Source organism: Bombina bombina, chromosome 4 (assembly GCF_027579735.1).
Source record: "Bombina bombina isolate aBomBom1 chromosome 4, aBomBom1.pri, whole genome shotgun sequence".
NCBI classification, from domain to species: domain Eukaryota; kingdom Metazoa; phylum Chordata; class Amphibia; order Anura; family Bombinatoridae; genus Bombina; species Bombina bombina.
In genome coordinates this window covers 322,561,611-322,587,253 of record NC_069502.1, presented here as the reverse complement: position 1 = coordinate 322,587,253, position 25,643 = coordinate 322,561,611, and positions in this window count along the sequence as shown.

Here is a 25,643-nt window from a genome sequence, read left to right as displayed (position 1 = left end):
AATACCCTCTTCCCAAATTGTCATTCATAACCCCCCATCCCCTCCTCCCCATCCTTCCTCTGATACACCACTGCAAGCAGCTACAGATTTGGGAGTCACAGTAGCTCAGATTCATCCCCCACCATTACTTTCCCTATCACCCCGTTATCACTGTACCTGAGACCCAGCCTACACCAAGCATAGCAGTTGCTGCTGCTTCAACACTAGCTCAAAATGATCCTTCAGCCCCTCTTTTAAGTCTCTTTCAGGCTTTAACTCCTCCTGCGGCAGGTGCAGTAGCATCCCTGCTTTCTGCAATTGCAGCTGCAATTGCTGGTGGCCAAAATATTTCACATCTGTCTATAAATAACAATGTAAATATCCCAGGGCCTTCCACTACTAATCCACATGCTACCCCTGCTAGGCCTGCACTAACGGAGGGCTTTACAAGGGCCCTATTTCCTAGGCCTGCAACCGGAACTAACACTAATGTAAATTTGGAACTTCAGGGCCATCCTTCAACCACCCTCTCCCCTCAAATGCTTACGGTAACCCCTCCTGGGGTTCTGCAAAACATGCCATCAGTTGCGGAGGTTCCCGCCAATCTACCACCACACATGCCTCTATCAAGGCCTACCTCACTAGGCCTTCCGGCCTTGGGCGATCCTACATCACATCAGGGGGTGGTCCCGCTCCTCCCATCAGGTCCTCTGATTCCCACGCTCCTACCGCCATACATGCATCTGACCGTGCCTATGCAATTAGGCCTTCTGGTCATGCGTGACGTCACTTCCGGTGACGTCACCAGTCTCGGTCACGCTACAGCACGGGGAAGGTCGGCGGTCCATCACGGCGCTCTGGAAGGTGAGTATCGAAAGAGCTCATTAGCCAGAGGCTGCCCGGCGGGTTGCTGGAGGGGGCAAATAGATATTTGACGAGGGCGGGGCCTGCAAGGGGGAATATCAGTAATGCAAATATTGTTAACGCTAACACTAGCCGGGAGGGACATGGCCAAAGAAATGTTCAGACGATTACCGGGTGTGAAGGGGTTAATACTTTAGATAGTCAAACTGGTGGTGAAGGGGTTAATACGTTAAGTACTAATGGAAATGGGGTTAATATTAGGCAAAACAATGCTTCAATTGTTCCAGCAGGGGGTACTATAATGCCACAAATATATGGAAATAGTATGCAGAATACTGCTAGTGATACAGGGGTGAACGAACTGGGCATTACAAATGCACCAGATAGTACATATAATACAATAAATTACCAGGCTGGCCAACACAATGTTGTTACTAGTTTAGGGATAGGTGAAAATAATATGTCACAAGCAAATGGTTCTATGAATGTGTCTTTCAATGCAAATGATAGGCATATGCTTACTATTAACCCAGCGCAAAGTGTGTCTGGAAATGTTAACCCAGCGCAAAGTGTGTCTGGAAATGTGGTTCCGAATGCTAACTGTCTGAGTGCGAGCAGGATGCCAGGTACTGAATTAGATCATACAGGGCAATTGTTAGGTACCTATTCCTAGGCCACCCTTGGGTTTCCTCTGTCTGATGGGCAAAGTACTCGCCAATCTATTTTACAGGAAATGATGTCAGGAAAACAAATTCCTCCTGCACACATGGCCATCACGTCTACACATCCTCCTACTTCAATTAGATCAGGGGCTACCACTACGGGAGGTTCAGTCACGATCCCTGCTCCTTCACATCCTATATCGGCTGCACAGGTCCCGTCAACATCATCTGCACAGGCCGCTCCTGAACCAGTACCGTCAACATCATCTGCTGGGAGTGGTGAGTTACTTATTGCAACACATGCCAGTGAGCACGTAACAGACTCTTCCACTACAGACTCAGACTTAGATAGTGATACATCCTTAGGTCTAAAAACAAAGGGTCAGAAAAGGATGTAAAGGATTATTAAACAAATGAATTCAGATAAACTATCTAAGAAGCGGGTGGTGGTAGCCTCTCCTTTAGTCACTGACCAGGTGCAGTTAGCCTCTGTAGTACCAAGTAGTAGAGCAGCCCTAATGGGCGACACTTTGCCATGCCCTATTTTCTCACTTTATGGCCATTTAAAGCAGAAAATTGTTAAAAGAATTCATGAAGGGAGATATGTAAATATCTTTGAACTCTCAGTAGAGGCACATAGACAAAAGGAAAAGAGTTCTTATGGCACAGGCCCTAAAAGGGCAAAAAGACCAGAAACCTTTGATGAGTGGCTAAAATGTTTTAGGATAATCTCATCGTGTTACCTGGATAAGCACCCACACCAGGGACAGGCGTTACTGAAGCATGCATCCACCATACATTGGATTTATCAGCATCATAAGGATGGTGTATGGAGGGAGTATGACTCAGAATTCAGGAGAAAGATGGCCGATAATGCGTCACTAGCATTCGGCTCGCAGGAAATGCACCTGTGGTCCCGCTTGGGTCCAGAGAGATCACCCTCATAACCCTCAACTAGTAAGGGAGCAGGACCTCATTTCCAAATCAAAAATAGACGCAGGGGTGGGGAGTGCTGGGCCTTTCAGGATAAAAGGTGTGATAAAGGGAGTGCATGTCTCTACCGACATGTTTGTAAGTTTTGTGGAGCCTCCCACCTGGGGTCAGATTGCGCAAGAAGGAAGGAAAATACCAATGATAGAGCAACAGCCTGTACATCAGGTGCAGCTAAGGGCACCCACCCCAGTGAGGGTGGGCGCCCTTCAGCTATGGTTGCACACATATCCAGATCGCCAAGTAGCAGGCTTGCTCTTGATGGGATTTAGGGATGGGTTTGTGATCCCAGTAAGTCAATCTGTCTGGGGTTCACAAACCCATCGCAATCTCAAATCAGCGTACTAACTTCCCGAGGTAGTAAGAGAGAAGTTAGCCAAAGAAATATCTTTAGGGAGAATGGTGGGTCCTTTCAAAATGCCACCGTTTCCTCATTTGGTTGTCTCCCCTTTGGGAGTCGTACCAAAGAAGGAACCGGGCAAATTTCGCCTCATTCAGCAACTCTCCTACCCTAATGGGACTCAGTCAATGATGCTATTGACCCTGACCTTAGCTCTATCCATTATCAGTCGTTTGATAAGACCCTTGACTTAGTTCGCGGGGTAGGTAGAGGTGCATTGTTGGCTAAACTGGATATTGAGGCTGCTTTCTGTCTATTGCCCCTGCATCCTAGGTCCTTCCCCCTTATGGGTTGTAAATTTGAAGGTTGTTATTATGTGGACCGTTGTTTACCTATGGGTTGTGCTATCTCCTGCTCCCTGTTTGAATGTTTTAGTACATTCTTGCACTGGGCAGTGGCCAAACTAGTGGGATTCGATCACATTGCACATTACCTAGATGATTTTCTCTTGGTAGGGGATAAAGGGACCGACACGTGTAGTCAATCAACAACTTCAATCCCTTCTAGGCTTGTTAAACTTTGTGTGCAGGGTCATTCCCATGGGTAGGGTATTTAATAGGAGGTTAGAACAACGCCTTAAGGGTAACCCAAGTGTAACAGACAGAATAGCGGTAACCACAGACATGGTAGAGGATTTGAAAGTCTGGGAGACCTTCTTGAAACAGTTTAATGAGGTTAGTGTGTGGAGAGCTAACCCTATATATAGTCAGATCCTGCATTTGTTTACTGACACAGCAGGGTCTCAGGGTTATGGGGCTTATTTCCAAGGGGAGTAGTGCGCAGGGCCGTGGCCCCATAAATGGACCTCATCCGGCCTTGAGGAAACTCACACTACTAGAATTATTTCTAATTGTCGTAGCGTTCGACCTTTGGGGTCAGAGGTTGCAGAACAAGTCAGTGGTTTTTTTAGACAGACAACATGAGTGTGGTTCACTCTATTAACAAGCTTCCTGCTTCCTCTGTAACCATGGTGCGGCTTTTGCGGCATTTAGTTTTAAAATGTCTCCAACTTAACATTTACTTTCAGACTAGCCATGTCCCAAGGGTTAACAATGTTCTAGCGGATGCCTTGTCCAGGTTTGACTGGATGACTTTTAGAAAACTCATGCCTCGGGTGGCAAAAATGGGCTAATCTGTCCCAGCTTTCTTTGGCAGCTGGTGGATCCTGGCACTCCTTAATGCCCTTGGTCTGCTCCTCACTCGCCCCAACAACTTGGCAAAATTACGTTAGGCTCTGGAAGGAATGTGACCAATTTTGTGAGGCTCGAGGGGCATATTCTTCACTTTACTCTCAGGTGATGTTGTGCAAGTGGTTAGTGTGTATAAGGGAGGCAGGTTTACGCAAGGGCGCTGTCCAGTCCCAGCTAGCGGCACTTTCCTTTTTCTTTAGAATCCTCGGGAACAAGGATCCTACTCGGTCCTTTTTTTATTAAACAGACGATTAAAGGGTGGGGTCATGTGCAACAAGCGTGATACTAGGGAGCCCATCACACAGGACCGGCTTGAGAGGCTGGTAGCGATTTTATCTGAAATTTGTAAAACTGCTTATGAAGTTTTGCTTTTAAAGGCAGCCTTTACATTGGCCTTTGCGGGGGCTCTTCATATTAATGAATTGGTATTCCCTTCTAAAAAAAACAGAATAAGGGGATGCCATTTGACCACGTCAGAATTTATCCCTCGTCAGTTTTGCTTTTTATCCCTCGGTCAAAAACTGACCAAGAGGCCAGAGGCGTATGGCTCACATTCCCAGCGCAAGGGGATTCTTGCTGCCCTTTGGCCATCCTAGCGGCATATTTACAGAGGAGGCCAGAAGTAGGGGGACAATTTTTAGTGCATGAAAATGGCACGGCTCTCTCTGATTTTCAATTTCGCAAGGTTTTAGTGCAATCAGCGGAGAGGTCTGGCCTGGACCCCTCCAAAATCTCACCACATTAATTTAGGATTGGGGCAGCCACTAATGCCGCTCTCCATGGTGTGGAATCACATACTATCAAACAATTGGGGAGGTGGCACTCCAACCATTATAAGCTGTATATTCGCCCATTAGAGGGCTGCACTTAGTGGAGCAATAACAATGGTGTTTTCTCTGGGGTCCGGGGGTTGTGTTCAGTTTATACACTGTTAATGACATGTGAATTTGTTTGTTTTCTAGGTAATCGCAAGGCAGCATCGAGAGTTTGGATCGTCAGCCACTCTTTCATCCATTGGGTGGCTATCCATGCCCTCACTACCCCAGGCGGGCAGAATTTGGGGTTTCCCACAACCAGGGTGTCCATCCGTTGGTTAGGCTTCAGGGGTATGTGCTGGCCCCAGCTCCCCGGTGTTCTGACCGATGCCCACAAATGCTGGGGTAAACCCCACATTATCATCATACACCTGGGAGGGAATGAGATGGGGGCTATCCCTTCCCTAGAGCTCACAAAGATCATCCAGTCCGACTTAGGTTGGGTTAGGGCTTGGATTCCTGGGGTTACCATCGGGTGGTCAAATGTTATAGCTAGACGCCAATGGCATTACATGACATCTTCAGGGGCAGCCTATAGAGTTCGGAAGAAGCTAAACCAGGATGTGAGGGCGTCTATGACTGGTTCATAGGGCTTTGTGGTACGGCACAAAGCCATTACGGCTGACAAGCGGGAGCTATATAGGCCCAATGGGGTTCACCTAACTGACAAGGGATTAGACTTATTTTTAGGTGATTTGACTAGAGCTCTCACTCCCTTCCTGTAAGTCAGGTCAAGTAAGTGGCGGCAAGTGATACCTGAGATGCTATCCCTTGTGGCAAGAGGTAGCGGCCAGGAGCAAATGGAGTGGTTGAACGGGGGGAATGATGGCCAGGCTGATGAGGGCGTGGCCGATTACTTCAGTTAACTGGAGTGCCCCTCCCTCTGGGTAGGTAGGCCAGGAGAACTCGGAACACCCCTAGTAGCATCTCCACCCGAGAAGATTTTTCTCTGCCTTGTCTAGATCGGGCCGCTTACCTCTTCAGTCCGGGATTGGTCTTTTAACTTAAAGTTATGTGTCCTCTCCTCCCTGGGAGTGACCTGGTAAGCCTTTAATCCCTTAAGTAAGTGTAGAGCCAAATAGGCTTGCAACATCATAAGGGTTAAGGCTGGCAGGGAGAGGGAAGGTGGAGTGGAGTGTTATGAGTTGCAACAATGTTGCAGGGACAGAGAGTGGCTTACCTTTCATATGCTGGTGTTTGCAGTTCCTGTTCCTGTTAGCTGTCAAGTTGCCCTCCCTCCCTATTGTGGTGGCAAAAGAAAAGTAAGGTAGGTAGGGTTCTATGGTGGAGACAGGGATAGGTGTCCTAGTTTACGTAAGCCCATAGCTGTAGTTTTGACCTCCCTCTGAGGACTAGCTGTCTTAAGCGGCCTGGTGGTCTCAGAGCCTACTCGATGGTAGGTCCTATCAGCACCCTAACTACGGCAGGTAGCGGCCAGGAGCAAATGGAGTGGTTGAACGGGGGGGGGTGATGGCCAGGCTGATGATGGCGGGCCGATTACTTCAGTTAACTGGAGTGCCCCTCCCTCTGGGTAGGTAGCTAGGAGAACTCGGAACACCCCTAGTAGCATCTCCACCCAAGAAGATTTTTCTCTGCCTTGTCTAGATTGGGACTCTTACCTCTTCAGTCCGGGGTTGGTCTTAGCTTCTCATTTGCCGCCATCTGTTTATAGCCTTTCAGTTATTTCTGCACTAATTTATTATGTTAATAAAGGGGACCAGTGATGGTCCAGTTTTTCCCAAAATGAGCGTCTGTCTTTATTTAAGGGTTGGCCCCCTGTTGGGGGTCTATTAAGTTAACTTAAAGTTACAAGGTCTAGGGGTTATGTGTCCTCTCCTCCCTGGGAGCGACTGGGTAAGCCTTTAATCCCTTAAGTACCTGCTTCCAGCAGGGAGTCAGAATTAAATTCTACTCTGGCTGGGCTTTAAATGTTTAGCCTCCTGATGTATTTTCTGTCTGTTTTTTTTTACCTTGGATATGTTTTAACTGTTTAGCCTGCTATGCATTTATTATTATTTTCTAAAATTAACAACCTTTTAACCTTTTGTAGATTTTCAGAAAACAAAACACTTTTCTCTGACAAACTATGTACTAGTTATTTTAAAATTTTTGCTGAAATTTAGGTTTCCACAGATCTAGTAAGGAGGGTCTTAAAAGGACACTGAACCCATTTTTTTCGTGATTCAGAGAGAACATGCAATTTTAAGCAACTTTCTACTTTATTCCTATTATCAATTTTTCTTTGTTCTCTTGTTCTCTTTATTTGAAAAAGAAGGCATCTAAGCTATTTGTTTGGTTCAGACCCTGGAAAGCACTTGTTCATTGGTGGATAAATGTATCCACCAATCAGCAAGAACAACCCAGGTTGTTCACCAAAAAAGGGCCGGCATCTAAACTTACATTCTTGTATTTCAAATAAAGATACCAAGTGAATGAAGAAAATTTGATAATAGGAGTAAATTAGAAAGTTGCTTAAAATTGCTTGCTCTATCTGAATCACAAAAAAAAAAAAAAAAAAAACACATTTGGGTTCAGTGTCCCTTTAAGGTTCCACTATTTTTCATCTGATTATGTCTCAGAAATTAACTTAATCCTTGCCTTTTTAAAAAAACATAAATGGTTATGCTTGACATAAATTTAAGTTTTTGTAAAACCACTGAAAAAATTAAACCTGCCTGTATAGGGCAAGGGTCTATTTTTCTCTTAATTTGTAAGATTAAGATTCTCTGTCCCAAACTAGGGGCAAGAGGGGTGGTTTTCCTTTTCAGCTCTTCATATTTTTTGAATCCTATTCATTTGTTCACTTACCTCTACTTGCAAGCAACTTTCCAACTTGGAGACATTTTGAATTAGATTTTCATTTTTGCTTTGGTATATTTCCGCACCATAAGAATCTTTGAAATTAAACGCTAAATTTCAGTTCATATGAAGTTTTTGAATAGCTGGGGGTTATATTTTCCAGTATTTTGATCTGTTATTTCTAGAAACAGCTGGCTTTTCTTTTACTGCATTCTCCCTTTTTCAGTTGTATAAGGAAGCTCTTCTTTTGTGAATTCAGAATTTATAATCTGTCAGAAGTCTATCCTCTTGTTCACCCTGATATATGTGTTTTCTCTATTTTTCCTGATTTCTTATCTACTATTTTTAAAAAATAAGATTATTTGTATCCTTCTCTTTTGTCATGCAGACTTTAGTTCCCTCTGGGGCACTGATTTTCGGGCCTATTCTCTGGCTTCCCTAAGTGGTCCTTATTTTTTGGGGCACAGGTAAAATATCAGCTGATTTTTTAGCATGCCTGTTTCTATTCTGTCGTGGAGGCTTGGAGGCGAATTTGGGGATAAGTGCTAAGGTCGACAAACCCCTATAGATATTTCATATTTAGAGTTTTTAGATTTTAAGACTTGGTGTCATCTTTATTGATTTCTTGGTATCAATATTTGTATATATTTCCCACCCTTTCTTTTATTTTGCCTTGTATTCTCTCACTGGTAAGTATTACCAGGGGGGGCCAAGATAACTGGGAATTTAACAACCAAATATAAGTAATTTCTATATCTTGGCCCATATCCTGGGTAATACTTACCAGGCTCCCTCCCTTGCTTGGTTCACCTGTTATTGGCTGGACATTTCTTGGAGGAGGAAGGGGTTGTGTCCTACTACAAGCTTTTATAGTAAATGAGGGGAGTGGATAACTCTGTCCATGCCCCTCTGGAGAGGGGGTCTCACTGGTAAGTATTACCCAGGGTATGGGACAAGATATAGAAATGACTTATATTTGGTTGTTAAATTTCCAGTTTTTGCTCTTGTGTAACTGTTAATGTGCCACTTGTAACCTGGCCCTTAGTGAAGAAGAGTATTGAACTTTCATCCCCTTTCCAGATGACTATAATGTTCATCATAAAATATTATCTCTTTATGTGTTATGGCTCCTAACACAGGAATCCTCAAAGCAACCCATACAGAGATTAGCATAATTTCGTGAAACTTTAGTTCCCTTGCCTGTGTTGCTTATTTATTAGTGATTTAAATGTGCTGCACTGTGAGGGGTTGTTTGTGCGCTTTTTCCATTTGATTTATATACTTACCTACCTGCACTCTCCATGATCTCCAGAATGCATTAGGGTAAGTATAAAGCTAAGCGTGAACTTTTACCTGTAACTTTGAAACATTTACATTTTTTTTTTGTTTTTTTAAACTATACAAAAAACCCAATAGTGCAGTCACTGAATATTTGAGGAAACAAATTTTCCTGAATAACTGATATATATACACACACAATATACACACACACACAATAGAAACATAGATAGATAGATAGGTAGCTCGGTCTGTAGATATTCAACCCCCAGAAGTTAGCTTGCCTGATTTCTCTCTGTGGTGGCAAGTTTTTGATCTTTAGGCCTTAAATCATTGAGTATTAATATTTATTGAATGCATTATAACCCCCTTTTTTTAATCCATCTACATTCACCACTATTTGAAGGGACCAATCCTAAATTGTTACTGAAGTAGAAACAGCTAGCCATTGACATTTGTTAGCAAAATTGCCATTGTTTTACAGTTCCTTATCTTATCATTTCTGCTGTGGCCTACTGAGATATATGGCAAGGTTAGCCTTTGGAAGTATTCACTGTACACTTTACATTTTCACATTTTTCTAAAATGAAAATGGACATGTGAATAAGCAAAGTACACATAATTAAACATTTTATATTACATTGTCAAAGTGCTGAATATCCTTTCAAACAATCTAAATACTTTTATTTCAACCAATGTTTGTTAAAGGGATCATTTTAAATTTGTGAATTAAAATCCATTTGTCTGCTATTTCCTATAGGGACCATTTCCAGGGCAGCAGAAAATAAGTTGGACAGCATCATAAACCTATATAAGCAGCAGTACAAAGAAAGGCTTTCTTTTTTTTAGTATTTTTTACATAGGTCAGGATTGGTGAACAAAGAAGCTTACATACTTATTGGATAACCCCAGAATTAAGCAACAAGGTCTTTGCTAAATTGGTATTGAAATGATAGCATCAATTTAAACAATTTTGTAGCCTTTACCAACTGCAGAAAAGCCTTTTCCACCTTTGGAGTAACATTTCTAACCACATAAACAAATCAACTACATTATTGTTTTTCATTAAAGTGCTGTTTGTTTCAAACAAATGTAATGAATATGAATGCAAATGTGTAATGATCAGTATTTGAATATGCTTGTAGATCTCTATGAGTGGCACTTACATGGATACAAATTGTTAAAAATATATTTTATGAGCCTTGACCCTCCATTTTAATAGCCCATCTATTTAAAGGGACATGGAAGTCAAAATTAAACTTTTAATTTTGACTTCTTTAATGAGTCAGATAGAACATACAATTTCAAACACCTTCCAACTTTACTTCTATTATCAAATTTGATTTGTTCTTTTGGAATCCTTTGTTAGAGTGTCGCCTAAGGAGCAGCAATGCACTACTGGGAGCAAACAGAATGTATCTAATGAGACAATGACAAGATGCATATATGTGTAGCAACCAATCACCAGCTAGCTCAAATCAGTTCAATGCTGCTCCTAAACCTACCTAGGCGTGCTCTTCAGCAAAAGATACAAAAAGAGCAAATCCATTTGATAACAATAGTAAATTGGATTTGTTTAAAATTACATGCTCTACCTAAATCATGAAAGTTTAATTTTGACTTTACTGTCCATTTAAATTCCCTTTTTCTTTGCTGGGAAATTGTATAGCAGTCATTTGCACCTATTCTAGCCATTTCCCCTTTATTCCCAACTTCTTCATATCCAAGGGTTATTCATGATATAATGTTTTGCTTTTTTCCTAGAACTACATGTTCAGTTATCAACTGTAAATACTGTACTGGATTTGTCCCAGTAGATGAAGTCCAAACTAATTATACAAGATTTGTTGGCACTAGCTCACTGTATATTATAGTACTTGATTTGTTCTTCTGTTTATCACATTTAGCTTGTTAGAGAATTGCCAAGTAAAAGAGTGACTCAGAAAGATAAAAATGGAATGCATCAAATTCTATTCAACATTTTTATCATGTTGCTAGTTGTGTTTATTAGTTTATAGATACCATCTGTGTAAAGTATTTGCTTTTAGGTGGGCTACACTGCAATAATAAGCTCCAGTGAAGGTGGTTACTCTGACAGAGGCTCTCATTAAACACAACCTAAAGTGACCCGGTGGTTGTTTGTGATGCTAATCCTTGGAGTTAATAAATATTTTTATTCTGTGATTTTGTGCTTGGAGTTTTAATAACACATTGGCTGAATCCATATAAAGAACATGATGAACAATGACAGTAAAATAGTTCAGTAAAATAGAAACATCTTGTGCTGAAAATGTGTCATACTTAGCAAAATGTTCCTTTTATATATATATATATATATATATATATATATATATATATATATATATATATATATATATATATACTCTGTATATATATACAGTATATATTAATATATTAATGTTATATTTTACTTGTGATTGCATATTTTGTTGTTTCATTAACTATAGTGTATTTTATATACCTGTACATAAGCACAGAATTGTGGATAAATTGTTTTATTTGATCATTTTAAAGATATATTTGTCAAAGGAGCAAATACTCTTTTGATCATCTGTTTCCATAATTTTGCAGTTTTGTAAGAGATACTGTACTGTTTTTCGACTTGGACGCAGTGTTTTTTTATTCCACAAAAACAATATATCACACAAAAGTTATGAAGGCTCAAAGATATGATGTCTCCGGTGTTAGTAAAAAAGGGCTTTAATATAAAGATAAATACATGTACATGTCTAATGATATATATGTATGTGTATATATATATATATATATATTTATATATATATATATATACTGTATACATATTATATATATATATATATATATGTGTGTGTGTGTACATATGTATTTATGTATTTTTATGTGTGTATATATATATATATATATATATATATTTACAGACATATACACGCAGAAACACATAAATACATATATAGAAGGGCATTTGGAGCCATTTTCAGTTATGTAGATGAAAGCATGTAAAAACATATTTATGCAATATTCATATTTAATAAAGGTTTTAACTATGTATTTACTGTAAATATTTCATATCCCAATGTTCTGCACATAGCAGAATATGTTCTGAGTATTTATGAATACATATATATATATATATATATATATATATATATATATATCTATCATCTATCTATATATATATATATATATATATATATATATAAATATTTGTATTTTTTTATATATATACCTGCAGTCATCTATATTCACATAATCCATACAATATTGATAAACAGCAGACCAATTAACTTCATATGAGTCAATAGATTATATTACTTAATTAAATATATACATATTGGGGGGGTGCAAACTTCAAAAGATGAAAAATAAAATATATATATATAAAGAAATAAAATAAAAAATAAAAAATAACAAATAAAGAATAGTAAAAATGGTATAAACTATGAATATGTACAAACTAAAAAAATTTTTTAACAACAAAAACAACATCTTAAATCTCCACATTTTTATTTTTAAACAAAAGAATAATATATATATATATATATATATATATATATATATATATATATATATACTTGGCACAGAGCAAACAAACAGTGTATTACAAAATCATAGTTATATAATGTGACAATAGAGACCAATACATATATATAAAATATATATCTCGCTCAGCTTAGTTTAACAATTGTAGTAACAATATGATTTGTGGGAAGATATAACAATATCTCAAACAAGTGTGTCAAAATCAATAGAGATTTGATAGAGAAAAATAATGGAATAGAGAGTATAGTAATCATAATCTAGACCATTATCTAAGGCTAAAGCCTAAACAAAGATTAGATTAGAAATTATATTTTAGTACAGAAATGTGAGTCCTTAGGTTTAGGCACCACTATAAATTTGAACTTTAGATCAGAATTTATATCCCAGCCCAAAAAACTATAATATTTAGTATATATAATCTAGGATGTCTCAAATTTTAAACATATGAATATAGTAACCTGTCAAAACAGATGTATGCTGACACATATATATTGCCTAATACAATAGTTTAAGGTAATGTCAGCACTCAACTGTGTCATATATATATATATATATATATATATAGTGATGTCGCGAATAGTTCCCGGCGAATAGTTCCCGGCGAACATAGCATGTTCGCATTCCCTGCCGCGGGCGAACATATGCGATGTTCGGTCCGCCCCCTATTCGTTATCATTGAGTAAACTTTGACCCTGTACCTCACAGTCAGAAGACACATTCCAGCCAATCAGCAGCAGACCCTCCCTCCCAGACCCTCCCACCTCCTGGACAGCATCCATTTTAGATTCATTCGGAAGCTGCATTCTTAGTGAGAGGAGGGACAGTGTAGCTGCTGCTGATTTAATAGGGAAATTAATAGCTAGGCTAGTGTTTTCAGTGTCCACTACAGTCCTGAAGGACTCATCTGATCTCTGCTGTAAGGACAGCACCCCAAAAAGCCCTTTTTAGGGCTAGAACATCAGACTGCTTTTTTTTTTCTTCCTGTGTAATCTAATTGCAGTTGCCTGCCTGCCAGCCAGCGTGTGTGTCACAGCGTATACTGTGCCCACTTGCCCAGTGCCACCACTCATATCTGGTGTAACAGTAGTGTACATTTAAAAAAAAAACAACACTTTTGACTGTGAAATAATAGCAGACAGCTGCCAGTACCCAAGATGGCCGCCAATAAGGCAGATGGGGAGGGTTAGAGAGCTGTTTTGGGGGGGGGGGGGGATCAGGGAGGTTGGAGGTTAAGGGGCAATGCTACACCACAGCATATGTAAATATGCTATAAAAAAATTTAAAACCTTTTATTTTAGTACTGGCAGACTTTCTGCCAGTACTTAAGATGGCGGGGACAATTGTGGGGTGGGGGAGGGAAGGGAGCTGTTTGGGAGGGATGAGGGGGTCTGATGTGTCAGGTGGGAGGCTGATCTCTACACTAAAGCTAAAATTAACCCTGCAATCTCCCTACAAACTACCTAATTAACCCCTTCACTGCTAGCCATAATACATGTGTGAAGCGCAGCAACATTTAGCGGCCTTCTAATTACCAGAAAGCAATGCCAAAGTCATATATGTCTGCTATTTCTGAACAAAGGGGATCCCAGAGAAGCATTTACAACCATTTGTGCCATAATGGCACAAACTGTTTGTAAATAATTTCAGTGAGAAACCTAAAATTGCGAAAAAATGTAAGTTTTTTTTAAATTTGATCACATTTGGCGGTGAAATGGTGGCATTAAATATACCAAAATGGGCCTAGATCAATACTTTGGGTTGTCTACTACACTACACTTAAGCTAAAATTAACCCTACAAGCTCCCTACATGCTGCCTAATTAACCCCTTCACTGCTGGGCATAAAACACGTGTGGTGCGCAGTGGCATTTAGCAACCTTCTAATTACCAAAAAGCAACGCCAAAGCCATATAAGTCTGCTATTTCTGAACAAAGGGGATCCCAGAGAAGCATTTACAACCATTTATGCCACAATTGCATACGTTGTTTGTAAATAATTTCTGTGAGAAACCTAAAGTTTGTGAAAAAGTGAACATTTTTTTTTTTTATTTGATCGCATTTGGCGGTGAAATGGTTGCATGAAATATACCAAAATTGGCCTAGATAAATACTTTGGGATGTCTACTACACTACACTTAAGCTCAAATTAACTCTACAAGCTCCCTACATGCTCCCTAATTAACCCCTTCACTGCTGGGCATAAAACACGTGTGGTGCGCAGTGGCATTTAGCAGCCTTCTAATTACCAAAAAGCAACGCCAAAGCCATATAAGTCTGCTATTTCTGAACAAAGGGGATCCCAGATAAGCATTTACAACCATTTATGCCATAATTTCATAAGTTGTTTGTAAATAATTTCTGTGAGAAACCTAAAGTTTGTGAAAAAAGTGAACAATGTTTTTTTATTTGATCGCATTTGGCGGTGAAATGGTGGCATGAAATATACCAAAATGGGCCTAGATCAATACTTTGGGATGTCTTCTAAAAAAAAATATATACATGTCAATGGATATTCAGGTATTCCTGACAGATATCAGGGTTCCAATGTAACTAGCGCTCATTTTGAAAAAAAGTGGTTTTGAAATAGCAAAGTGCTTCTTGTATTTATTTCCCTATAACTTGCAAAAAAAGCAAAGAACATGTTAACATTGGGTATTTCTAAACTCAGGACAAAATTTAGAAACTATTTAGTATTGTTGTTTTTTGGTGGTTGTAGATGTGTAACAGATTTTGGGGGTCAAAGTTAGAAAAAGTGTGTTTTTTTTCCATTTTTTCCTCATATTTTATAATGTTAGGTGATTTATGCCCTTTATGGATTAAAACCAGACTCTATGTAATTTTCCATGCGAGTTTTGCCATGGATCCCCCTCCGGCATGCCACAGTCCAGGTGTTAGTCCCCTTGAAACAACTTTTCCATCACTATTGTGGCCAGAAAGAGTCCCTGTGGGTTTTAAAATTTGCCTACCTATTGAAGTCTATGGTGATTCGCCCGGTTCGCCCGTTTGCGAACATTTGAGGAAGTTTGCATTTGCCGTTCACGAATCCAAATTTTTATGTTCGCGACATCACTATATATATATATATATATATATATAGTAGTGAAAAAAGATAGGCACTCTCTCGACTTATAAAAAATATAACCTTTATTACATCAACTTAAAAGTGGCATAACGTTTCGGGATTCTTGCAATCCCTTTGTCAAATGCCCATACGATGGATCGTATGGGCATTTGACAAAGGGATTGCAAGAATCCCAAAACGTTATGCCACTTTTAAATTGAGGTAAGAAAGGTTATATTTTTTATAAGTGTAGAGAGTGCCTATCTTTTTTCATTACTATGCTGTTCGTTTGATGAGCACCCTGGCAGTTATTTACAAGAAGGACTGTGCCTATCTCATTGGGACATTGATATATATTATATATATATATATATATATATATATATATATATATGTTTATATCTATACTTAAATATAATCATGTATATATTTATAGGTATAGATATTTATTGTGCCATAAAAACATCAGATATATGTAGAATTATGTATTTATATATAAGTAGAACATATTCTTGTAAGTGAAGAACATTGGAATGTGAAATATTCATATTTTCATGTCCGGTTAGCACCCTTGAGAATATGCGATCGGGTTTGCTCCATTGACTTCTATAAGGGAATAGGTTATCACAAATTATTGTAAGCTCGGCTTTTTACGCATTTCAAGTTAGCGCACAAGCGAAAGTGGTTTACTTTTAACTCATAATATGAGCGTAACTTGACGCATGCCAAAAGCTTACCTATAATGGAGTTAACGCTTGAGTGGGAGTGTTAAATATGGCTCCACTTGTAATCTGACCCTATGTCATTAAATTGTATTATAGTATTTTGTTTTACATTTATAAACAAAAGGACACATCTCAATGAAATTGACATTGTCAATGTCACAGCATGTATAGATTAATGTTTGTATGACTAATATAGTAATCATGTGTTCTACAGTTACAAATAAAGCAAAACTATCATTTCAGTTTCAGTGTCTGCAGAACAGACTCCAGAAAATGGTTATCAAGTAAACAAGAGTCAAAAATAAGAAGTACTGAACAGAGGTGACTGCCGGACAGATAGCTCAGCATGCCAAGGGTTGCAGGTTCGATCCCCAGCGAGGTCTACTCAGTCTTTCATCCTTCCAAAGGTTGATAAAACAAGCAGTGCCTTGAGACCCTTACGGGTGGTTAGCCGCACTTTGCAAGTACCCAATACATACCTCTGATTAGTCTAGAACATGAGTTGACCTAGTTATGTGTTAACATTTATTATTAGATTTCTCTCTATATTAAAATATTGCTCACAGATTACCCCAAGAGAAATAGATGAGATGAAATCTCAAGTATACAAATGTTTGCCATACATTTTGCAAAAGTTTACAATAGGCTAGTAGACTTAACAATACTATTTGTACTTTATATATTATTATTCCATTTATACAGTATATACATTTTAATTCCACTGTGATTGCACAGGAAATATGGTTTCTTATTTGGAATATGGATAAAGGGATATTAAACACTAAGGGCTAGATTACAAGTAAATCGCTATTTTAACATGCACCTGTAAATGGGGCAAATGTGCCTGTTTTCGGGTGCACATTAAATAACCAGCCATCACAAAGTTTCACTTTGCACAAGGCACAATCCTTAATATAATTAAAAATATGAGCATTTTTTTTTAAATTAAAAACTGCACAAAGCAGTTATAAGGGGTTAAAGTGAGGTCATGTGGGGTGTTTGAAGAAAAACAGCACTCAAAGTGCCTTTACATTGAGTTGAATGGTGACTGTGTTTTTAATGTAAATATATATGTACAGTATATGCTTATATACATATATATGTATGTGTTAATATGTGTATATACACATTTAAACACATAATTATATGTACAGTATATGCTTTTATACATATATATGTATGTGTTAATATGTGTATATACACATTTAAACACATAAATATATGTATTTATTCATATACTGTACATATATTTTTTTATGTTGCTGTCCAACGCTGTGCAAATTGCCCCCTGCACTGCGCTAGGTGCTTTGCCATGTCTCACGGCAACAGAAATGAGGCTTCCATTGGAGCCTATGGAAGCACGCTCTTGTGAGCGCAAGGCTCCCAGGCAATAAGAACGTGAGCTCACGTTCGCATTGCGTCTAACTTGTAATATCAGTGCACATTTACATGTGCTGGTATTACTGAGTGCAGCACAAATATTGCTCCACTCATAATCGAGTGCTGCAATTTTGGAACCTATGTTTCACTGCAGGGATCTCAAAGAGAGTTGCTGCACAGTTGCAAGCACATCAGCACTGGAATGTAATGAAAGCTAGATTATAATATAGTAACACCCATGACTAGAGGGAGGTATCAAATAACCTCAATACTATGGTTATAAAATGTATTTAATGTAAAATGTCCCTTTAATTGCAACATGTATAAATCACATTTTTCTAAGATAGATAATGAATCATATTTTGTAAATGAAAAACAGGGATTCTTGTAAATGTTCAGCAATCATTTTTATAGATGTAAGTTTATAGGCGGTAATTTCTGCTTGCTGCATTTTTTTCACTTGACTTTAAACAAGTTAGCTAAATATCACAAATCCGATGAGTGACGTTAAACTGACAAAAATGTTGCTTTGCCTTAATTTGTGTGCAATGAAATAAAAAACATTTTTGAATAAAGTTCAAAACGTTTTATTTTGAAACTGTTTTCATTCTAGCGGTAACCCGACGAGCGCAAAAATCCGAAGTTAGAATATCGTGTGTGTGTTCACGTATTCCCTTATAGAAAAAATCCTAACTCCCCACAAACATGATCGCAAATTCTCATTTGATCTTTACCTACCAGAATATGTTCTATTTCTACATAATGTACGTCTGGGGTTTTGCCGTTTTTCTCGTTCAGAGAGGGATTGCCTGGTATTTCGGGGCTGGACTGTACTGTTAATAAAGGATCAGACTGATATGCTACAGGAACGTTCTTCTCTGTGAAAGGCACATGATGAGAAAAAAGAGGCTGCTTTTTGGGTGGTAATTAGCCATAGAACAAGCTATTATAATATTGTTCATTCCCAGGTTGAGCGCTTCTCTCTCTTTATTTATATTTCTACATATATCTGATGGTATTTGGTACAATATATATATATTTAAATGTAACTGACTTCCCCCAGTTTTGCTTTTAAACATTGCTGTGAATCTGCTGGCGAGTGCAAGGTTTTCTCTGTGTTGTGTTGATAATGTTTGTAATGCTTCCCTGCGGGCCTGTCACCCAGACTGCTCTGGGGTTAACTGCCTGGGTTGCTGGGAACTTTGCAGCTGTCTGTCAGTGTTCAGGGCTGTGGAGTTTGCTGTGGCTTAGGATGTGTACCCAGTCCAGTCTGTGAGTGCGGTCTATTCCTGTGTTTTGTATTTACATAGGGGAGGTTACAAAAGCCTGTGTCACCCTGAGAGGTTCCCAGTTGGTTTGTTTGGAAGTATGCATTGTGTGGGTGCTGGTTTAGGGTCCCAGGAAGGGGGAGACCTTGTTGTGGTCCTGGGCTTGATCCTTTGGCACCAAATGTAACTGACTTCCCCCAGTTTTGCTTTTAAACATTACTGTGAAACTGCTGGCGAGTGCCAGGTTTTCTGTGTGTTGTGTTGATAATGTTTGTAATGCTTCCCTGCGGGCCTTTCACCCAGGCTGCTCTGGGGTTAACTGCCTGGGTTGCTTGGAACTTTGCAGCTGTCTGTCAGTGTTCAGGGCAGTGGAGTTTGCTGTGGCTTAGGATGTGTACCCAGTCCATTCCTGTGTTATATATATATATATATATATATATATATATATATATATATATAAAAACATTTTAGAAAATATCAAGATGGACTAATCCAGCACTCTAGGAGGAATTCCACTGCTTTGCATTTAATAACACTTGATGCGGGACTGTTATATGTATACACACTCTGGCCTGTTTGCTATAACCAAGGATTACCCTACACAACTAACCAATTTTTGCTTTTGCTTTGCTGGGCTTGACCAACGATCTGCTTATTTACTCATTTGAAATTTGCTGGACACAAGTTAATTTCTTTTTCACTTTTTGTGGACAATTTAACCACTGTGTCAAATATATGTGGTATACTTCTGGACTTTTATACCAGGAACCTCTAATGACTTAGTATTTGTCTACTGTTTAGGATTGCTCACTTTTTGTTTTGTTTTAGTAGTATGTATAAAATCTTATGCTGCATTAATGTTGTTCAAATTACTGTGTTTAATCAATAAACATCTCACTGTTTTGCTGAGAATTTGGGCTCTTCGTGATTATATGCACACTTGTAGCTTTTTTTACTTTTTGTCCTATAAATAAGTTTGTGCTGGATTAGTCCATCTCAATATTTTCTTAAATTTTTTGAATAATCTAATTGAGGACTCTGTGCACTAGGGGATCTGACAGTATTTAAAGCTCAGGAATCCTTTTGCTTAAGGACATGTATAACCTTTTTGAGCTGATACAATTTTCCTATCTATCTATCTATCTATCTATCTATCTATCTATCTATCTATCTATATATATATATATATATATATATATATATATATATATATATATATATATATATATATATATATATATATATATATATATATACACAGTGGGGCAAAAAAGTATTTAGTCAGCCACCAATTGTGCAAGTTCTCCCACTTAAGAAGATGAGAGAGGCCTGTAATTTTCATCATAGGTATACTTCAACTATGAGAGACAAAATGTGGAAACAAATCCAGACAATCACATTGTCTGATTTGGAAAGAATTTATTTGCAAATTATGGTGGAAAATAAGTATTTGGTCAATATCAAAAGTTCATCTCAATACTTTGTTATATATCTTTTGTTGGCAATGACAGAGGTCAAACATTTTCTGCAAGTCTTCACAAGGTTGTCACACACTGTTGCTGGTATGTTGGCCCATTCCTGCATGCAGATCTCCTCTAGAGCAGTGATGTTTTGGGGCTGTCGCTGGGCAACATGGACTTTCAACTACCTCCAAAAGTTTTCTATGGGGTTGAGATCTGGAGACTGGCTAGGCCACTGCAGGACCTTGAAATGCTTCTTACGAAGCTACTCCTTCGTTGCCCGGGTGGTGTGTTTATGATCATTGTCATGCTGAAAGACCCAGCCATGTTTCATCTTCAATGCCCTTGCTGATGGAAGGAGGTTTGCACTCAAAATCTCATGATACATGGCCCCATTCATTCTTTCATGAACACGGATCAGTTGTCCTGTTCCCTTTGCAGAGAAACAGCCCCAAAGCATGATGTTGCCACCCCCATGCTTCACAGTAGGTATGGTGTTCTTTGGTTGCAACTCAGCATTCTCTCTCCTCCAAACATGACGAGTTGTGTTTCTACTAAACAGTTCTACTTTGGTTTCATCTGACCATATGACATTCTCCCAATCCGCTTCTGGATCATCCAAATGCTCTCTAGTATATTTCAGATGGGCCCGAACATGTACTGGCTTAAGCAGGGGGACACGTCTGGCACTGCAGGATCTGAGTCCCTGGCGGCATAGTGTGTTACTGATGGTAGCCTTTGTTACGTTGGTCCCAGCTCTCTGCAGGTCATTTACTAGGTCCCCCCGTGTGGTTCTAGGATGTTTGTTCACCGTTCTTGTGATCATTTTGACCCCACGGGGTGAGATCTTGCGTGGAGCCCCAGATCGAGGGAGATTATCAGTGGTCTTGTACGTCTTCCATTTTCTAATTATTGCTCCTACAGTTGATTTCTTCACACCAAGCTACTTGCCTATTGCAGATTCAGTCTTCCCAGCCTGGTGCAGGTCTACAATTTTGTTTCTGGTGTCCTTCGACAGCTCTTTGGTCTTCACCATAATGGAGTTTGGAGTGTGACTGTTTGAGGTTGTGGACAGGTGTCTTTTATACTGATAACAAGTTCAAACACGTGCCATTAATACAGGTAATGAGTGGAGGATAGAGGAATCTCTTAAAGAAGAAGATACAGGTCTGTGAGAGCCAGAAATCTTGCTTGTTTGTAGGTGACCAAATATTTATTTTCCACCATAATATGCAAATAAATTCTTTCCAAATCAGACAATGTGATTGTCTGGATTTGCTTCCACATTTTGTCTCTCATAGTTGAGGTATACCTATGATGAAAATTACAGGCCTCTCTCATCTTCTTAAGTGGGAGAACTTGCACAATTGGTGGCTGACTAAATACTTTTTTGCCCCACTGTGTATATATATATATATATATATATAATTGAAGAGAAGAAAACGAGGAACTCCAAAGCTCTTGCCAAAGTGGGTTTATTTGAGCAGACAGGTAGAAGACACAATCAAAGTGTGCAATGGTTATATATATATATATATATATATATCTATATATATATATATAGATATATATATATATATATATATATATATAGATAGATAGATAGATAGATAGATAGATAGATACAGTATATACATTATTATATATAGATATAGATATACATATATACATAGGAATATCTATTTAGAAATACTTAGAACGTATTCTGCTATATGTAGAACAATTGAATGCTGAAATATTGACAGGAAATGCATATTTAAAACCTTTATTAAATATGAATATTGCATAAATATGCTATTACATGTTTTCATCTACTTAACAGCAAAGGGCTCCAATGCAGGGAGTGCAGAATTATTAGGCAAGTTGTATTTTTGAGGATTAATTTTATTATTGAACAACAACCATGTTCTCAATGAACCCAAAAAACTCATTAATATCAAAGCTGAATAGTTTTGGAAGTAGTTTTTAGTTTGTTTTTAGTTATAGCTATTTTAGGGGGATATCTGTGTGTGCAGGTGACTAATACTGTGCATAATTATTAGGCAACTTAACAAAAAACAAATATATACCCATTTCAATTATTTATTTTTACCAGTGAAACCAATATAACATCTCAACATTCACAAATATACATTTCTGACATTCAAAAACAAATCAGTGACCAATATAGCCACCTTTCTTTGCAAGGACACTCAAAAGCCTGCCATCCATGGATTCTGTCAGTGTTTTGATCTGTTCACCATCAACATTGCGTGCAGCAGCAACCACAGCCTCCCAGACACTGTTCAGAGAGGTGTACTGTTTTCCCTCCTTGTAAATCTCACATTTGATGATGGACCACAGGTTCTCAATGGGGTTCAGATCAGGTGAACAAGGAGGCCATGTCATTAGATTTTCTTCTTTTATACCCTTTCTTGCCAGCCACACTGTGGAGTACTTGGACGCGTGTGATGGAGCATTGTCCTGCATGAAAATCATGTTTTTCTTGAAGGATGCAGACTTCTTCCTGTACCACTGCTTGAAGAAGGTGTCTTCCAGAAACTGGCAGTAGGATTGGGAGTTGAGCTTGACTCCATCCTCAACCCGAAAAGGCCCCACAAGCTCATCTTTGATGATACCAGCCCAAACCAGTACTCCACCTCCACCTTGCTGGCGTCTGAGTCGGACTGGAGCTCTCTGCCCTTTACCAATCCAGCCACGGGCCCATCCATCTGGCCCATCAAGACTCACTCTCATCAGTCCATAAAACCTTAGAAAAATCAGTCTTGAGATATTTCTTGGCCCAGTCTTGACATTTCAGCTTGTGTGTCTTGTTCAGTGGAGGTCGTCTTTCAGCCTTTCTTACCTTGGCCATGTCTCTGAGTATTGCACACCTTGTGCTTTTGGGCACTCCAGTGATGTTGCAGCTCTGAAATATGGCCAAACTGGTGGCAAGTGGTATCTTGGCAGCTGCACGCTTGACTTTTCTCAGTTCATGGGCAGTTATTTTGCGCCTTGGTTTTTCCACACGCTTCTTGCGACCCTGTTGACTATTTTGAATGAAACGCTTGATTGTTCAATGATCACGCTTCAGAAGCTTTGCAATTTTAAGAGTGCTGCATCCCTCTGCAAGATATCTCACTATTTTTGACTTTTCTGAGCCTGTCAAGTCCTTCTTTTGACCCATTTTGCCAAAGGAAAGGAAGTTGCCTAATAATTATGCACACCTGATATAGGGTGTTGATGTCATTAGACCACACCCCTTCTCATTACAGAGATGCACATCACCTAATATGCTTAATTGGTAGTAGGCTTTCGAGCCTATACAGCTTGGAGTAAGACAACATGCATAAAGAGGATGATGTGGTCAAAATACTCATTTGCCTAATAATTCTGCACTCCCTGTATATGTATAGGGTTAAAACTCACTGGTCTTATCAAATATATCCAAACTTTCTTATGTACCGACAGCATGGATTGATGAGTTTTCTTTATATGTGGACATTATGAAATTCCAACGCCAGATGAAACTTGGCGATTTCTTTCAAGTTGTCCCTACTGATGAAAAACTCTATCTATTTAAGGCCACTGGCTCCTTTGATCCTGTGACGATCAACACCTAGTATACGTACGTATACTAGACTCACACAACAACATTGTGAACAACAAAAATCAACCCCTTTTAAAAAAAACCTCACGAAGGATAAACAAGCAGCGATCACTACCCTTTCTCATAATGTTGAAATAGGGAAACGCCCATATGTGGGACCCCAAACAGAGTTCATCTGAGAACTTCAAACATGCTGCCTGAAGAACAACTACTTCAGGTTTGAGAGTACCTTCTATTTACAACTCACTGGGACAGCCATGGGCTCCAACATGGCACCTTCGTTTGTCAACTTGTATATGGAGCATGTGGAAGAAAATATACAACAAATAATACAAGTCTACACACGCCCAAATATCGTTTATTTACCACTGGTACATTGATGACATATTGCTGATATGGAAAGGTTATGAGTTGACTCTTAATGAGTGGGTGACTACCTTTAATCTCTCAGACTGTCCAACTAAATTGAAAGTCTCTGTCAGTAAAACAACTATTGATTTGCTGGACTTACGCATCTTTAAAGAGGATGGCCGATTAGGCACTATGCTATTCCATAAAGAGACAGACAGGAACTCAATATTGCATGCTAACAGCAGCCACCCGAGATCTTTGGTAAGAGTCATACCCAAAGCACAGATGCTGAGGGTAGTGAGGAATAATTCATCAGACAAACAGAAAATGATATAGCTACCAGCAATGGAAGAAAAGTTTGCTACAAGAGGCTATAGGAACGTAGATATCAGAGAGGCTAAGAGTGAGGCCATAAAAATGACACAGAAGGACCTTTTGATGACAACCAAAGTGAAAGACAACACCAAAAGGATGAACTTTACCACAACCTACTCCCCACAACTGAGTAGGATGGGTGCAACACTAAACAAGGAATGGCATGTGATACAGAGTGACACTTCACTTCCCTAGCAAGATTGTGCACCACCAAGGGTGGGTTTTAAATGGGGCAAGAGCCTACGTAATATGTTGGTACTCACAGACCCACAACATTGCTATAAGAATCGAACTTAGTTGAAGTCTAACAAGAAGGGATCTTACAGATGTCCCAGCTATGTCACCTGTCACTCTATGGTACAAAGGCAGCAGTTTTCGACACCCCCACACTAACACAAGATACCCTAACAAGCATTACTTTACATGCACCACTCCATATGTCATATATATGTTGAGTTGGATTTATGGGTTATTTTATGTGGGTAAGACCTCAAATGATATCAAGAAGAGGTTCCAGCTGATTGACCATGTTCTGCCACTGCCTAGGAGTAGTGAAAGGAACAACCGGTTGCTACAAATTGAGGCATGTTGGATCCATAGACTAGATATGGTCCATCCCAAAGGGCTGAATGCAAGTATAGACTGGCATTGTTTTTTGTAATATATCTACCTCATATGGTAGGATACATTTTCGATGACATCATATTTGTATAGTTTACCATATCTACTATGGCAATTTTATGTTTGTATATATTTGAGTTATCAACAGAGCGGTTTCATGCTTGCCAATGATCATACTTCCTACACTATTTCTTATCCCTACTGACATAATATTTCAATCTATTTTGTTTCTTTCTCTGGTAGCGAGATTACTGCCCGGTATTTCTGTTTAGATATGATTGTATTAACTATCATTAT